Here is a 19,122-nt window from a genome sequence, read left to right on the forward strand (position 1 = left end):
TTTTATTAATGGTCACCCTATATAAGGGGAATTTGTCTCCAGTTATTCGTTTAATCTCCGAGTTTCGGCACAGATGTCTTAAGAGTTAAATATTTGGGACATGATAAACTGTATTCTGAACTGTGTCTCTAACTTGGATACTTGACTGCAACAACTATGCTAACTGATCACGCCACACGCATTGAATATTTTCAACTCCTTTCCACACTTTCCAAGACGCTACTCCGGGCGGTGTAAAATGAATGTGCGCAACGGAAAATACCGAATGCGAAGGTCAAGATTTGGCCCTGTCTGACTATCCCCTGAAGCAGCTCTTAGGATTTCTTAGTTGTGATATTATTTCCTCCTTCTTGCTCTTTAATATATAAATTACAACGTAAACATAAATGAATGGTTAAGGGAACTAGTGACTACAAAATGATACATGCTGTTTCTGCGTATAAATTTGTTGTAGATTAAAAACCCTTTTATATATTACAAATGTTTATATATCAATGTCCAATGGACATAAAGAGATACAAATATATTTCCTAACTAATATGATTGATCAAATTGCCCAAATATGTCCCCTTTTTATGGCTACGCGGTCTAATATAAATAACGCGAGGTGACTGACATCATCTACGTACCAAACACTAGAAGACAATACTTTCATCGATGGTCTACAGTGCTGTGCAACCTCGGTGGAAATAAAACTTAGGAGATCACAGCTGTTTAGCTTTACAGCCCTAATAAGCCGAAACAATTAGCAATATCACCGTATGTACTGCGTCCAGAGCGTCGGATATATGGTTCTCGTACACACCTGCGACGATGGAAGAACTCCAGCCACAAAATAAAAAACTCTTTCAAACAGTAGGACGTCAGAAGGCGTTCCCCCCCCCCCCCCCCCCCTGACTAGTATACTCTAATACTGTCTTCTCCTCTCTGTGTTCTACAGACAAGAAACGAGAGCTCCCAGCCACAAGGACGGATTCAGATAACGCCTCTATATCAGTATAGGCAGAGGAAGTGCTCTCATTGAACGCTGCGTACTCAACGACGACTCCCTACCCGGAGGCGAAGTCCAGAATCGTGTAAGTTCGCGACTGTACAGTGCCTAACAGTTCTAACCATAAAATCTCCTGAGAGCAAAGATAGCAAGTCCGTCTGTACTAAGCGACCGTCAGACACGGGCGCTCAAAACGCAAGACCTCATTCTCTCCACCGCTGGCTTCGCAGCAAAGCTCGGCTTCCCTCCCTCGTAACTGCAGAAGGCGAATGATATTCTCGAAACCACGGAATATTCTCCCTCTCTACAGATTCTTCCGAACGGCGACCAGCCATATTCTAATCCGCCGGCCGCGGTGGTCTAGCGGTTCTAGGCGCTCAGTCCGGAACCGCGCGACTGCTACGTCGCAGGTTCGAATGCTGCCTCGGGCATGGATGTGTGTGAGGTCCTTAGGTTAGTTAGGTTTAAGTAGTTCTAAGTTCTAGGGGACTGATGACCACAGATGTTAAGTCCCATAGTGCTCAGAGCCATTTGAACCATATTCTAATCCTTTGTCATCCAGTGCAGAAAGCTTGTGAGGAAATACCTATACCCGTTAATTAGGAATTCATACAGTGGCACGCTTCTCAGAGTAAAAATCCTCGGAAATCCCAGCCTGCGTGATTTCCGAAGTAACACTTCCTTGTTCCTCTCTGCTGCGTCAAAGATTTTCAGAGTTTCCGGTTATCCTTCCGGCCTAGCTACAAAACCGGCCAGCCGCCACTCTACTGTGCTTCAGCGCTCAGGTGCCCCAACCGTCCGGCTAGGCCTACTTCCTCTGTTAAGCAGGACCAACACACCTGTGCGGGCTTTCCCACTCAGCGCCTGAGTTACGCCTGCCGTTTCATTTCCACGCGCATTCCAACCTCTACTAGTATAGGCAATCATCATTACGCCGTTTCGATAATAAAGACACTCCATCACCTTTCATGCAATAAGCGTTAACAACTATTTACAAGGTGCACGTGGCAATATCAGTCTTCTATAAATATTCGTATATTCTATGTAAAACCTATCAAATGACACCTAATTCCGGTTGTAAATCATGGCAAAGTATGTAGGTGAGCGCTTGTAGGGTGCGAAATTATAGCCACCTTACAACTGATTAAGCTCTCAGCTACCCTGGTTACCTCCAAGCAAATTTTTTTTTCTTTTTGCAAAACTAGACATCAGGCTGTTAATTTGATACCCCACTTGTCCATTTCCTACTCCTCATCTAGCTCATGTGAACGTCATCTCAGTTAGGAAAAGGTAAAAATAGTGTACGACATTAAGAAAAGTTATTACATATACTTTCGCAGAAGTGGAGGTATTCTGAATGAACACGACAACAGTTGCATGACTGTACTCGTAGTTTAAAGGAGGTTGGTTGGTTGGTTTGGGGAAGGAGACCAGACAGCGTGGTCATCGGTCTCATCGGATTAGGGAAGGATTGGGAAGGAAGTCGGCCGTGCCCTTTCAGAGGAACCATCCCGGCATTTGCCTGGAGTGATTTAGGGAAATCACGGAAAACCTAAATCAGGATGGCCGGACGCGGGATTGAACCGTCGTCCTCCCGAATGCGAGTCCAGTGTCTAACCACTGCGCCACCCCGCTCGGTAAAGGAGGTATTCGAAGTGTTTTCCTTCCACCTGGATTCTGGCCTGTACCTATCACCGCAATGAGTTTAGAATCCTTGCAAACACGCCTGGATCATTTCGAAATTCTTAGCAAGCACTGACGAGTCTCAGCTACAATTCTTCAACTCTGCTAAACAGACTGGCGTTTACTACATCTTAAAGGCGGCCCCGAACGCAGAAATCCATGGCTATCAGATAAGGTGATCTTTGAGGCGATTGTACAGGTGCAACTCGCCCAATCCAGCTTTGGGAATATTGGCGCGTTAGATGTCGTCCCACCATAGCAGCAATATGTGCCGGTGCTCCATCATGCATGTACCTCTTCCTTTGGCGTCACTGCGTTGCCTACAGCTTACTGTTGCATTCACTGACTGAAGGTTAGCTTAGAACCAAAGTCCATCTCGCTAAGACACTGAACTCATTGGAGATGGTATGGGTACATTGCACTGTGTTGCGTTATTCTCCAAACACTGCAATGGCTTATTCCAGGAATTTGTGTGACAAGTCTTCTTGTCGAGATTCTGGAGTTTGTTCGGCTGTTTTCAGCACTACATCTTCAAGCACAGGCGTAATTTGTGCAGCCCTACCGCCCCCGCAGCATGTGCGAAGCTCCTAGTTTCTCGGACGTGTTGATGCACCCTAGTAAACGTTCACAAGGTGTCTTCGGGCACGGCATGCTTCTTGGTACAAGTGTGCAGCCTCCCTTGTATTGCCGTTAGCCCGCCTATAAATGAATACATATCTGCATACTCTTCGTTACTGAAATGTCCCATGTTACCTCCAGCACCTGTCCAACACAGCTGATGCTCCGCAAACAACTGATATGTGTGGGACTCTGTGTTTTGGACTGTCGTATCCATGCTGTTTACAACGCCACGTCTCAAAAATGCAAAGAGCACACCACGGACCGGTATGGGCTTTTTAAGCATAACTACATCAGCAATAGCTGGTAACCGCAAAGTCGCCATTATCTCGTAAACGGTTCGTTTGCGGACCTATGTTTACTGAGATTTTTTTTTACCTCTAGCATCGTTTAGTTTCAACTGTTAGCGTTTACGCCGTTAATTATGATACACCCTGTAGTTTACTTTCGTCTGGAGGCCAGGGAAAGAATGGTCCGATGGCAAACAGCAAAGCAAATAAAGAACAAGGAAAAGTGTATGTTTGTGTCTGAAAAGAAAAACGAATATCATTGGGTTAGTGAATAACTATTTTTTAAAATTGTCAATAAACTCGAAGTAAGTCAAATAATTCCCGTTTCTACGCAGGAAAATAAATTTTTCATGGAGTGGAGCCAGTGATGTCTAGCGCTAATAAGTTGTATAACTGTAGAAAATATTCGCTCGACCAGACCAAGTGAGATTGGGATAATAGAATACAAAATGGCAACTTCCCTTAGCCCGTTGGTATGATTTTCATGTAACAAGTATCCCAATGGCTGGAGTGACTGAGGTACGTACGAATTTTCAACTTACTGAACCTCAAAAATTGTGACGTCAACGGTAGCCGATTCACACGTGAATTTGCTACGCCTTAAATACACCACTCCTTCATTATTATTTATGTGCTATATTCTTTATCGTCTTGGTTTTGCTTAAAAACACGATACAGGAGACACAGGAGTAGGTAGGCTTTGACAACAATGTACACAGGACGCAAGTTACAACTGGACAAGGGGGCAACGCATATGATTTTCTTGAAAGAGGGAAAAAAAGGAAGCTTGGGGTTTAACGTCCCATGGGCATCGAGTTCATTAGAAACAGAGCATATGCTCTGAAAGTTTCAAAAGAATCATACCAGCATTCGCCGGAAGCGATTTCAAAAATCACGAAAATTTCTTAAAGCGTTTATTAACGAGTCTGTCAACAGATGCTCATCTTCAACCCTGACCTACTGAGGCTACAGAAAATCAGGACAGAGTTGTCTGTGAAAAGTGAATACATAAGTGGAATTACAGTAAACAAATCTAACAGAAATTAATTATTTGAATTCAAACATACCTGCACTGACAGTGCCTGATCTTAGTAATAAACATCAAAGTCGCAACACATGCTTTCTAAATGTTTGCCGAATGAATATCACAATCCACACGTGCCTCTTAGCAAGTAAGAGTCAAACTGGAGGCCAACACAGCAACCAGCATCAGGAAACATTCGATGGCGACAGCGTCGCGCCTCACGTAACAGCACAGAATAGAGAGCATACACTAGTGTCGCGTGTACAAGTTACGTATTTGAACAGAAAACAAGCATTTAATGTTCAGTTGCGCGTCCACGGCCAATGGGCGCTTTCAGTTGAAATTAAAGGGCCTCGCAGCATCTTCATTAACCTGTCACACTGAAAATAAAGGCCAATGAAAATCATGTTTGTTGGTCAATTACAAATTTTGCGTCATGAATGTCGATGCTTGACTCCAAAAGTCTAAATCCATAAATAGTTTACATATATAAAACATAGAAAAACACAGATCGTTTGTTTAGCCAATAACCTTTGAAAAAAAAAAAACAGTTACATAGTTCTACTCAATCAGCGTCTCATGGTATAGAATGCGAGCTAACATCTGAAAGATGTTCGGGCACACATGCGATTCCCCTTCGTCGAAGTGTCTTGGCTCAAGCTCGCCTAGGGGTTGAACCGCACATGTCGCATTAAACGCCCTAAATTAGACACTAAATTGTCTGGCTGATGGCAAGATTGCGATATTGTATGAAACATACAACGTTAATATAACAACAGCAATAATAATATCAGGAGCTAAATTAACGACCCTTAAATGATGTAGGCCACACAGTTGCGATTTGGTAAGAATAACATTTATTCAGAAAGCAAACTAATGGCGAAAGTGGTCGTATTTAGAATTACTATTACACTCGAGTGCATATCCATTTGACACAGTTCGATCATTCACAATCTCATTGCGAATTACAAGTCCAATACTCCGCCTCGTTAACTACACGAGAAGTTGAAGTTCACACCAGGCGCACGGCTGCTCACCGCTCAAGAGACTAAGTCCCGCGATCCCACACAACGCGAAATTTTCTAAGTCGTTTCACTTCCTAGTTACCTAAGACCGACTGTCCGCTTTCGCGGCTCCACCAGCACTGTCCCTCTGCCCGTCGCCGCCCGTGTTTCACTTTCCTGACGCCATCCATCTGATTGGCTACAACTTATTCTACATTATTCTACATTTAACATATTTAAATAATTAAAGCTTGACCACTTTCACGTTCTAAATAAAGTTACAATAATATCCATTACACAATAAACGTAAAACTTTTTTACATAAAACCATTACAATTTCCTTCTTAGCTTTGAATGTCACGGCTAGTAGCCTTGCACCAATATGCTTTCTGATAAATAAATAAAGAACAAAAGTAATTTTTATGCACTAAACTTTACAAAAAATATTTTGTTACCTAATGATTCAATAAGGTGTCATGCTGTCGTCGTTCAATGTGGGTTGTGTGGAGGAAATGATGATCTGATGCTTAACTGAAAATACCGATAATTTAAATTTACTATGTCTTTTAAACAAATAAAGTTACAGAGTTGATACTCACAACATTTGTCATTATAATTATGCGCTTTTATGTGAAATATCGGTCGCTAAGATCTGCCAAAGCGTTCAGATTTTAGCATTGAGGTCTTTGTTACAGAACTTGTTCATTTCAACAGTAAATCCTAAACTATTATAAGTATGATCAGTATTCAAGTTTTATTGGCATCACCATGCAAATTTATGAAGGGTGGTTCATTAAAATTACTGTGGCTTCATGCCCTGAATTACTACAGAATTAAATAGTTTTCATAAATTTTTCCCTTTATGACCGATCTTAGGTCCGTCATATTTAACACTGCTACATCTCCCTGGCCACAAACAGCTTCTATGGGGTTTCCCTATGACGTAGATTCTCGTCTGTCTCACACACTACAGTGCTTAGGCCTCATTCAGCACAATAGACGCCTGTGAATTTCCCCATCCTGTGGCGAATCTGCTCTCTTTGTGGTACACGGTCCTGGACGACAGGGTTCGTTTCACAGTTCCTGAAGGCCATATACTTAAATGAGTGTGAAATGCTCATTAACTCACAAGGATCATTACGACAGCACGTCATGCGTCATTGAAATCGCTTTGTTCTGCACTCTTAGAGCCTATCCGTTCATGCGAATCCCGATGTTGTAAATCACAAAGGACGAGTACAGAAAGACGGATATTCAAGGATGTTACATAATTCTAAACAATTTTGCGTCATTGGTCACGCATGTCTCATGATAAACTTCTTCATATGGTGTCACATTGAATTACGGCGCCAGTCAGATACAAACATCATGACCTGGGATAATTTACTAACTAGTCATGCTAATCCAATTACAGAGGCACTTAAGTGCTCTTCTACAAAACATTGTTTAAAATCATGTACAAACGTATTTGCTGGCGTGACGTAGATATCTAATTACAGATTACATCCAGTTGATGTGATATCAACTTCAAGCACTCTCGCACAAAACATTGTGCTACGTGTCATAATTCCTATATATTGGCTGTGAGATCATCATACACTATTTTGGGTACCTAATGCAGTAATTAAAAACTGAAAAGGCCATTATGTGTAGCGTCCATGCGAAAATCTACATGTCAAATGGTTCAAATGGCTCTAAGCACTATGAGACTTAATATCTGAGGTCATCAGTCCCCTAGACTTGGAAATACTTAAACCTAACTAACCTAAGGACATCACACACATCCATGCCCGAGGCAGGATTCGAACCTGCGACCGCAGCAGCAGCGCGGTTCCCGACTGAAGCGCCTAGAACTGCTCGGCCACAGTGGCCGGCATCTACAAATCCTCAACTGAAAAATGGCTCTGAGCACTATGGGACTTAACTTCTGAGGTCATCAGTCCCCTAGAACTTAGAACTACTTAAACCTAACTAACCTAAGGACATCACATACATCCATGCCCGAGGCAGGATTCGAACCTGCGACCGTAGCGGTCGCGCGGTTCCAGACTGTAGCGCCTAGAACCACTCGGCCACCCCGGCCGGCCTCAACTGAAAAAACTTAAGTTTAAAGTCAATAAACAAAATTTAAAAAATGAGACCTTTGTGTCCGGCCTACGTGTACGAGCCAATCTGCACGTCATCACGTCATAAACACGGAGGCAGACGTCACTTCAAGCCCCAAGTCAATCTGAGGAGCGTGATTATACGAAGCCATGGTTGGTCAACCGACACTTCCACTTACAGAATCACTATCCTTACTCTAGCCAATAGTTTTTATTCAGCCCCCATGACACCATCAGGAAGCGCAACCATAACAAACGGATAAAGTAATTGTGCTAATGTGTCAGTATTCAGCCACTGAATTCCAGAAATATCTTGTTCTACTAAAGTTGATATTAAAAAAAAAAATAAAAAAAAAACACGGAAAACCTAAGTCTGGATAGCCGGACGTGAATTTCAACCATCGATCTCCCGAATGCGAGTCCATTGTAATAATCGCTAAGCCGCCTCGTTCGGTGATTTTCTTGGAAGGGAGGGTGGTGAAGGAAACGGAGCACAATTTCTTACAAAATAAGACTCAGAAATACCGGAAAAAGGTGTTTATCAGTCATCAAATATACTAATACTATCACTATGTAATACGTAACTGTTGTTGTTCTAGACTCTTCAGTCCGGATCCGCGCGACTGCTACGGTCGCAGGTTCGAATCCTGCCTCGTGCATGGATGTTTGTGATGTCCTTAGGTTAGTTAGGTTTAAGTAGTTCTAAGTTCTAGGGGACTGATGACCTCAGATGTTAAGTCCCATAGTGCTCAGAGCCATTTTTGTTGTTGTTGTGGTTTTCATTCCCAAAACTAGTTTGATGCAGCTCTCCATGCTACTCTATCCTGTGCAAGCCTCTTCATCTCTGCGTAACTATTGCATCATATACGCATTTGAACCTGCTCGTTGTAGTTACCGTTGGTCTCCCATTACAATTTTAACCCTTTGCCGCTTCCCCAACTCACACACACACACTTTTCTCCATTACCAAACGGACGATTCCTTGATGTCTCACGATGTGCCCTATCAACTGATCTCTTCTTTTAGTCCAATTGAGCCATAAGTAACTTTTCTTCTCCAATTCAATTGAATACTTTCTCATTTGTTAAAAAATGGTTCAAATGGCTCTGAGCACTATGGGACTTAACATCTGTGGTCATCAGTCCCCTAGAACTTAGAACTACTTCAACCTAACTACCCTAAGGACATCACACACATCCATGCCCGAGGCAGGATTCGAACCTGCGACCGTAGCAGTCGCGCGGTGCCGGACTGAGCGCCTAGAACCACTCGGCCACCCCGGCCGGCCTCAACTGAAAAAACTTAAGTTTAAAGTCAATAAACAAAATTTAAAAAATGAGACCTTTGTGTCCGGCCTACGTGTACGAGCCAATCTGCACGTCATCACGTCATAAACACGGAGGCAGACGTCACTTCAAGCCCCAAGTCAATCTGAGGAGCGTGATTATACGAAGCCATGGTTGGTCAACCGACACTTCCACTTACAGAATCACTATCCTTACTCTAGCCAATAGTTTTTATTCAGCCCCCATGACACCATCAGGAAGCGCAACCATAACAAACGGATAAAGTAATTGTGCTAATGTGTCAGTATTCAGCCACTGAATTCCAGAAATATCTTGTTCTACTAAAGTTGATATTAAAAAAAAAATAAAAAAAAAACACGGAAAACCTAAGTCTGGATAGCCGGACGTGAATTTCAACCATCGATCTCCCGAATGCGAGTCCATTGTAATAATCGCTAAGCCGCCTCGTTCGGTGATTTTCTTGGAAGGGAGGGTGGTGAAGGAAACGGAGCACAATTTCTTACAAAATAAGACTCAGAAATACCGGAAAAAGGTGTTTATCAGTCATCAAATATACTAATACTATCACTATGTAATACGTAACTGTTGTTGTTCTAGACTCTTCAGTCCGGATCCGCGCGACTGCTACGGTCGCAGGTTCGAATCCTGCCTCGTGCATGGATGTTTGTGATGTCCTTAGGTTAGTTAGGTTTAAGTAGTTCTAAGTTCTAGGGGACTGATGACCTCAGATGTTAAGTCCCATAGTGCTCAGAGCCATTTTTGTTGTTGTTGTGGTTTTCATTCCCAAAACTAGTTTGATGCAGCTCTCCATGCTACTCTATCCTGTGCAAGCCTCTTCATCTCTGCGTAACTATTGCATCATATACGCATTTGAACCTGCTCGTTGTAGTTACCGTTGGTCTCCCATTACAATTTTAACCCTTTGCCGCTTCCCCAACTCACACACACACTTTTCTCCATTACCAAACGGACGATTCCTTGATGTCTCACGATGTGCCCTATCAACTGATCTCTTCTTTTAGTCCAATTGAGCCATAAGTAACTTTTCTTCTCCAATTCAATTGAATACTTTCTCATTTGTTAAAAAATGGTTCAAATGGCTCTGAGCACTATGGGACTTAACATCTGTGGTCATCAGTCCCCTAGAACTTAGAACTACTTCAACCTAACTACCCTAAGGACATCACACACATCCATGCCCGAGGCAGGATTCGAACCTGCGACCGTAGCAGTCGCGCGGTGCCGGACTGAGCGCCTAGAACCGCTAGACCACCGCGGCCGGCTTCTCATTTGTTATCCGGTATACTTATCTAATCTCTAGCATTCTCCATTAACATTACATTTCAAAAGCTTCTAGTCTCTTCTAGTCTGAACTGTTTAACATCCACGTTTCACTACCGTATATCCCTACTTTCCAGACAAATATCTTCAGAAAAGACTTTCTAACATTTAAATTTGTATTCGATGTTAATAAATTTCTCTTTTTCTTAATTCTTTTTCTTGTAATTGTCAGTCTGCATTTTATAGCCTCTCTACTTCGGCCTCCATCAGTAATTTTACTACCCAAATAGCAAAATTCATCCATTACTTCTAGTGTCTCGTTTCCTAAGCCAATTACTTCAGCATCGTCTGATTTAATTCGACCATGTCGAATTACTCTAGTTTTTCCTCTGTTAATGTTCATCTTATACCCTCCTTTCAAGACATTATCCGTTCAGTTCAACTGCTCTTCCAAATCCTATGCAATCTCTAACAGAATTAAACGTCATTGGCAAACATGAAAGTTTTTCTTTCTTCTCCCTGAAGTTTAACTTCTTTGCCAAAATTTTCTTTGGTTTCCTTTACTGCTTGCTCAATGTACAGATTGAATAACAGCGGAGATACGCAACAACCCTGTCTCACTCCCTTCTCAACCACTGCTCCTCTTTGACGCCCCTCGACTGTTTGTAACTGCCATCTGGCATCTGTACAAGTTGGTATATAACCTTTCGCCCCCTGTACCCCTGCTACCTTCAGAATTTCAAAGGGAATATACCAGTAAACATTGTCAAAAGCTTCTTTAAATCTACAAATGTATACGTAGGCTTGCCTTTCTTTAGCGTACCTTGTACGATTAAATTGTAGGATCAGTATTGCTTCGCGCGTTCCTACAATTTTCCGTAACTCAAACTGATCTTCCCAGGAGGTCGATGTCTACCGGCTTTTCCATTACTGTGTAAACGATTCGGCTGCATTTTGCAACCACGACTTATTAAATTGTTGGTTCGATATTAGGCACACTTGTAGCTGTAAGCAGCTGCCTTCTTTGGAATACGGATTATTTCGTTCTACCTAATGTCTTAGGGAATTTCACCAGTCTCATACATATTGCATTCCAAGTGGAATAGTTTTGCCATATGCAGTCCCAGGGATTTCAGTAATTCTGAGAGAATGACGTCTACCCCAGGGATCTTGTTTCGACGTACTTCATCAGTGCTCTGTCACATTCTTCTCGCAGTATCATATCTTCCATCCTATCTGCATCTACTTTCTCTTCCTTTTTATAATACTGTATTCAAGTTCGTTTCCCATGAATAGCCCACAGATATATTGCTTCCACTTCTCAGCTCTCTTTTCTACGCTTGGTACGGGCGTGATATCTCACTTCTTGATATTTTTAAAACTGCTTTTTTTTCTGCAGAGAACTCTTTAATTTTCGTATGGATGAAATCTATCTTTCTTCTAGTTATGCGTGCTTTTACAGCCTTGCATATGCCTTCTACCCATACCTGCTTGGCCATTTTGTACTTTCAGTCAACCTCAATTTTTAGACATCTGTATTCCCTTTCACCTGCTATATTTGCTGCATTTTTATACACCATTGTTTGTGAAAATTGCTACATCCAAAAGGAATGTTCTGAATCACTCCAAAGTCGGAGGATGTGTACAACAGTGATTAAAATTATGGACGTATGGCTTATACGTAGGTCCAGTAGCACATTCCTTTGTGTGACCGGACAGGTCAGTTCTAGGACACGCTCAGTCGATGCAGAGCCGTCAAACGAAGTGGAAACGGGCAAGCAAGCGCGATTATTCCTTGTCGTCGTCAAAGGGCTCAATATCTGCCGGTGAGTGAGTTCGAATGGGGCAAAATAATTAGTCCCCATGAAACGGTTTTGTCCTACCATGCTGGTGCGGCTCGTAAAGGAACGCTTTTACGACAGTGGAGAGTGTATGGAACCAGCGGATAGAAAAGAGTCGTACACAGCGACAAACGGGTAATGGACCACACATAATGTGGCCACAGTTCGGGATGACCGCTATCTTGTTCGCATGGCTGTAGCCGACAGAACAGCGTCGTCCACGACGTTGGCTCGACGTTGGGCACTACAACAGGGATGGACATGTCTTTGTCGATGGTTCGCCGCCATCAGCTGAGAGCTGAGCCGGTGGCACGCATGTCGTTGCGCCAACTTTCATGCGGCAGAAACCATAACGCCTCAGACGGAAATGGCTATGTGAACGCCATCAATGGAAAGTGTTTTCGGACGAACTCCACTTCATCTTGCCCTACAGTGATGACAGCGTTCGTGTTAAGCGCTACTATGGTGAAAGGAATCGGGCAGATTGAATTGTTGAGCGCTATAGCGCACAAACGCCATTTTTAATTCTTCGGGACGTCATTGGCTATAACATGTGATCTCGTCTCTAATATACTGAGGAAAATCTAGACATCAACCACTACATCAGGCAGTTTTTAGAGCCCGAGGCTATACCTCTATTGCAGGCAGCACCATAGGCCATATTTCAGTGGGACAATGCCCGGCCACACGTTTAAAGAAATGCGGATCAGTAGGAAGAACAAATCTGTAATGTTCGGTTGCAGTATTACTAGTGTCCTGCTAGACACAGTCAAGTCGTTTAAATATCTGGCCGTAACGTTGCAAAGAGATTTGAAATGGAACGAGCGTGTGAGGACCGTGGTAGGGAAGGCGAATGGTCGACTTCGGTTTATTGGGAGAATTTAAGGAAAGAGTGGTTTACCTGTAAAGGAGACTGCATATAGGACGCAAATTCTTAAGTACTGCTCGAGCGTTTGGGATCTGTACCAGGGGTACCGTCCGCCACTCCCCGTACATTGGCCTGCGGAATATCTATGCAGATGTAGATGTGAATTCAAATGTTATTCGAAGAATGACGAGTACTACAGTTGTCCTGGCTCCGCGTTCGCCTGACATGAAGCTCAGCGAACACGTTTGGGATACGGTCGGTCGGCAACTTGTTCGTTCTGGTCTTCCAGCAGTCACTGTCGACGCTTTGTGGACGTGCCCACAAAGTGTGTTATTCAGCAGCATTTCCAGGTCCTCTTTGGTTTCATGCCACGACTTCTAAAGGCTCTAACAGCAGCTCGTGGTGCCTTCACACTGTGCTGAATTCTCACGGTCATACTGCATGTGTGTATCTGTAATTCTAATCATTTGTGTGTTCTCACGTCGGTTATTTGTGGAAGAAAATTTACTGTAGTTACGAATGTCAGAAGAGAGTAAATATTCTGGGTTTCCAACTAGAGACAATTTTGCTGTGGCACGAATATCAGGCCCAGTTGAAATGGTTCGGGAACTGGAGACGAATTCCAACGTCGAAGTAAGCGATACAGTACGTTTCTTGTGGGCAAAACGACTGAATTGAGCACAGATTTATCGCGGAATTCTGTTGGAACATGAACCAGATGCAATGTCGCGTCGAATTGTAGTGAAATAGTGCCAACAATTTGACCGAAGTTGCACATAAATGAGTGGTGGGTGATGTTGATACAGAAGTCCAGATCTTGGACCATGCGATTTCCATCGTTTCGGAAAGCTGAAAGACATCTGGGGGACAAGAGATTTTCCGATGATAAGGACATTCACACAGAAATTCTAGAATGGCTCTGTGACTAAGCAGTGGATTTCCAGCGTCGAAGAACTGAACGATTGGTAGAACGTTCCAACCGTTGTTTACAAAGACTTGGTGACGAAGCTGAACAATAATGTCATTTCTTGAAAGGAGGATATAAGATGAACATCAACAAAAGCAAAACGAGGATAATGGAATGTAGTCAAACTAAATCAGGTGATGCTGAGGGAATTAGATTAGGAAATGAGACACTTAAAGTAGTAAAGGAGTCTTGCTATTTAGGGAGTAAAATAACTGATGATGGTCGAAGTAGAGAGGATATAAAATGTAGACTGGCAATGGGAAGGAAAGCGTTTCTGAAGAAGAGAAATTTGTTAACATCGAGTATAGATTTAAGCGTCAGGAAGTCGTTTCTGAAAGTATTTGTATGGAGTGTAGCCATGTATGGAAGTGAAACATGGACGATAACTAGTTTGGACAAGAAGAGAATAGAAGCTTTCGAAATGTGGTGCTACAGAAGAATGCTGAAGATAAGGTGGGTAGATCACGTAACTAATGAGGAGGTATTGAATAGAATTGGGGAGAAGAGAAGTTTGTGGCACAACTTGACTAGAAGAAGGGATCGGTTGGTAGGACATGTTTTGAGGCATCAAGGGATCACAAATTTATCATTGGAGGGCACCGTGGAGGGTAAAAATCGTAGAGGGAGACCAAGAGATGAATACACTAAGCAGATTCAGAAGGAGGTAGGTTGCAGTAGGTACTGGGAGATGAAGGAGCTTGCACAGGATAGAGTAGCATGGAGAGCTCCATCAAACCAGTCTCAGGACTGAAGACCACAACAACAACAACATCTAAGTCACTTTGGAATGTAGTGCAGCATTCAATAAAAGCTTCCTGGCCTGTCATAACGATGTGTAACTTATTTTTTGAAGTCGTCTCGTACAAGACGTTGTCTTTGTAACTGTTAGATCCTTTGCTGCCTTCACTATTTAATCCCTCAGACCGTCCTACCTTTACGCAATCAAAAAAATGTGTGTGAAATCTTATGGGACTTAAGCGCTAAGATCATCAGTCCCTAAGCTCACACACTACTTAACCTAAATTATCCTAAGGACAAACACACACACACATGCCCGAGGGAGGACTCGAACCTCCGCCGGGACCAGTTGCACAGTCCATGACTGCATCGCCTGAGACCGCTCGGCTAATCCCGCGCGGCTTTTCGCAATCTCTTCGCTTTTAATCTGCGCTTTATAAGCACTAACTTCAGGCCAGAATCCACGGTTTCTTCTAGAAATGCCTTACAGCGTAAAATCTGGTTTCGAAATCTCTGCGTCCGGCCATCCTGATTTAGGTTTTCCGTGATTTCCCTAAATCACTCCAGGCAAATGCCGGGATGGTTCCTTTGAAAGGGCACGGCCGACTTCCTTCCCCGTCCTTCCCTAATCCTCTGAGACCGATGACCTCGCTGTCTGGTCTCCTCCTCCAAAAACCAACCAACCAACCGAAATCTCTGTCTTATCTTTACATGATCAGTCTGAAGCCTACCAGTGTCCCCAGGTTTCTCCCGCGAATATAATCTTATTTCGTGATTTAAATTCTGTAACCTACCTAGCCAATTAGGGGATATAACATTCCACACATCGACCCGTGGAAAGCCAATTTCCTTTTTCCTGATGACGACGTTCTCCTGACTAGTCACTGAGCGGGGTAGCGGAGTGGTTAGCACTCTGGACTTGCTATTAGGAGGACGAAGGCTCATATTCGCGTCCGACCATCCACATCTCCGCGATTTCCCTAAATTGCTCCGGGTAAATGCCTGGATGATTCCTTTGAAAAAGGCACGACCGATTTCCTTCCCCGTCCTTTAAAAATCCGAGCTTGTACTCCGACTCTAATGATCTCACTGTCGACGGGATGTTAAGCTATTTATCTTACTTCCTTCTTCCTTACTGAGTAGTCCCCGGCCAGTGATTCGAATGGGGGCTATTTTACTTCCGAAATATTTTACCGAAGAGGATGCCAGCATCATTTAACCATGCAGTAGAGCTGCATGACGCCGAGAAAAATAACGATCGTAGTTTTTCCTTGCTTTCAGCCTTTGGTAGTACCAGCACAACAAGGTCATGTCGGTTAACGTTACAAGGCCAGATCATCATCATCATCATTTAAGACTGATTATGCCTTTCAGCGTTCAGTCTGGAGCATAGCCCCCCTTATACAGTTCCTCCACGATCCCCTATTCAGTGCTAACTTTGGTGCCTCTTCTGATGTTAAACCTATTACTTCAAAATCATTCTTAACCGAATCCAGGTACCTTCTCCTCGGTCTGCCCCGACTCCTCTTACCCTCTACTGCTGAATCCATGAGTCTCTTGGGTAACCTTGCTTCTCCCATGCGTGTAACATGACCCCACCATCTAAGCCTGTTCGCCCTGACTGCTACATCTATAGAGTTCATTCCCAGTTTTTCTTTGATTTCCTCATTGTGGACACCCTCCTGCCATTGTTCCCATCTACTAGTACCTGCAATCATCCTAGCTACTTTCATATCCGTAACCTCAACCTTGTTGATAAGGTAACCTGAATCCACCCAGCTTTCGCTCCCATACAACAAAGTTGGTCGAAAGATTGAACGGTGCACAGATAACTTAGTCTTGGTACTGACTTCCTTCTTGCAGAAGAGAGTAGATCGTAGCTGAGCGCTCACTGCATTAGCTTTGCTACACCTCGCTTCCAAACAAGGCCAGATAAGTCAGTCAATTATCCAGACTGTTGCCCTTGCAGCAGCCGAGAAGTCTTCTGTCCCTCTTGAGGAATCATAGGTTAGTTTGGCCTCTGCACAGATACTCGTCCGTTGTTGTTGCACCTATAATACGGCTATCTGTATCGTGAAACACGTAAGCTATCCCGCCTCAGAAAGACCCGTGGGGGCTGCCATACGCGGCAGTATGCGGTATGATCTGGAAATTTGGTCCAGGTAATTTCCAGGGTGTCGCCGAGCTGTTACCGATGTTGTCTGCCAGGGATGGAGAATGTATCGTATCGCTGGACTATATCTGCCTCTGTCTTCCTCTGCAAATGCTTCCCTCTCATTCTAACCCGTGCTTCATCGTTATCACGCCGGAAGCTCTGCGCCGAGTCAGCTGAAACAGTTTGATTTCCCTAGAGTTTAAAAGTTGGCGCACGTAGGTAGAGGCATTAGATTTGCTTGTTCTCTACAGGGATGGAAACGCGAATAAGCGAGATAACCATGAATTTCATAAATGCAGTATATCTACAACCAGAGCTGTGGGACGCAAAAGTAATGCATGGAACGGCCACAGTTTGACAAAGGGTAATTGACAATCTGTTGCCGATGAGCACAGAATCAGGCATGATGGAGTTTACAAACAATTTCGAAGCCCTCGCTTTATGCAAAATGCGATGGAAAAAATTATGTTCTCCGTGCTTCGTCGTGTTAGAGTAGGAGGTGAGTACAAAAATTTATAGTGAATATGTTAACAATGCAGGTAGCTTCTGCCATACTTTCTTCTTCTTCCTTCGTTTTGTCATCTAAGGACCACACACCAATTTCAGTGCTTCCTTCTTTGTTGTTTTTTCTTTTTCCTCCAGTATTCTTTCATCTTTTCACTATGTATCCTTTTTCTTTCCTCGGACTATTTTGACCCTGTCTTCTTCTCCCTCTTGCCTTGGAATCCTTCCATTTTTAACACTTTCCTCTTGAAAATCTCTCTTTCTGTTGCATCTTTTTCACTTATGTTGTTTCTTTGTCAAATCTTTCCTAACTTCTTGAATCCAGGCTACTGTTGACTTCTTTTCCCAAAGATATTTAAAAATCTGTTTGGTTAACCTGTTGCTGTTCGTTCTGTATAGGTGTCCAAAAAATAGCAGTCGCCTCTTTCGTAGTGTTTCATTTATGTTTTCTATGTTGCGATGAACTTCTTCATAGCTTCTTAATTTCCATACCTCTGCATTTTTTGGTGGTCCAAGTACTTTTCGAATGACTTTTCCTTCTAGGACTTCAAGTTTGTGTAATTTGTAGTTCAGTACTAAACATTCACTTGCATAAAGACATTCTGGTTTTACAACTGTATTGTAGTGCTGCATCTTCAAATTTTTAGACAGTCACCTTTTGTTGTAGACATTCCTAGTTATTCCATAAGCTCTCTCCATTTTATGTACTCTTTCTTCCACAGCAAATTTTTCTAAGCCATTTTCTTGGATAATTCCTCCCAAATATTTAAATTTATTTACCCTCTTTATCTGGCCAATATCTATTGCTAGGGATTCCGGAGCATTTTTTTTATATTCGTCATAAATTTTGTTTTTTCTACAGATATTCTTAAACCTGATTTGTTGGCTATTTCTTCTAAGAGATTAATTTGTATTCCAGCATTTGTTAGGTTTTCAGAAAGAATGGCAAAATCATCCGCAAATACTAAACAGTGAATTTCAATAACTTTGTTTGTAGTTCCCAGTCTGATTGGTGATAGCTTCTCTTCTTTTAGTTTTTGTTTCCATTCTCTAACTATTTTCTCTAGTACGCAGTTAAAGCGGAGTGCAGAGAGGCCATGACTTTGCCTTACACCTGTTTTCATGTTGAATGCCTTCGATATTTCACGCTGAAACTTTACTTTTGATTTGGTGTCTGTGAGCGTTTCACGAATTAGGTTTGATAATTTAGATGTGAAGCCAAATTCTTTGATCTAGTGTTTCCCAATCAACTGAGTCAAATTCCTTTTTAAAATCTATAAATGTTACAACTATATCTTTGGAGTTTGTAAGTCTGTGGGAAATGTGTTCTGAGCAGGATCGGCCCTTTCTAAATCCACTCTGATTCTCTCCCAATTGGCTATCAAGTGTTGCTTCTACCTTGTTTAGTAGTACTGTTGAAAATATTTTATAACCCACTTGCAACAAAGATATACCTCTGTAGTTATTTATATTTTGCTTATCACCTTTCTTGTGCAAGGGATGAATGAGAGCCACTTTCCAGTCTTCTGGTATCTTTTCAGTTTCTCATATTTTTTCAAACATGAGCTAAAGGTTAGTTATAATTTTTGGTTGGGACCATTTAATAAGTTCAGCTGTAGTTGATTCTTCTCCAGTGGCTTTGTTGTTTTTCAGGGTACCTATTGCTATTTTAATTTCTTCAGCTGTAGGTGGTGGATCTGCTTCTGTATTTTCATGGAGATCTGGAAATTCTTGCTTACAATTTGG

This window comes from Schistocerca serialis, chromosome 3, assembly GCF_023864345.2.
Source record: "Schistocerca serialis cubense isolate TAMUIC-IGC-003099 chromosome 3, iqSchSeri2.2, whole genome shotgun sequence".
Lineage (NCBI taxonomy): Eukaryota > Metazoa > Arthropoda > Insecta > Orthoptera > Acrididae > Schistocerca > Schistocerca serialis.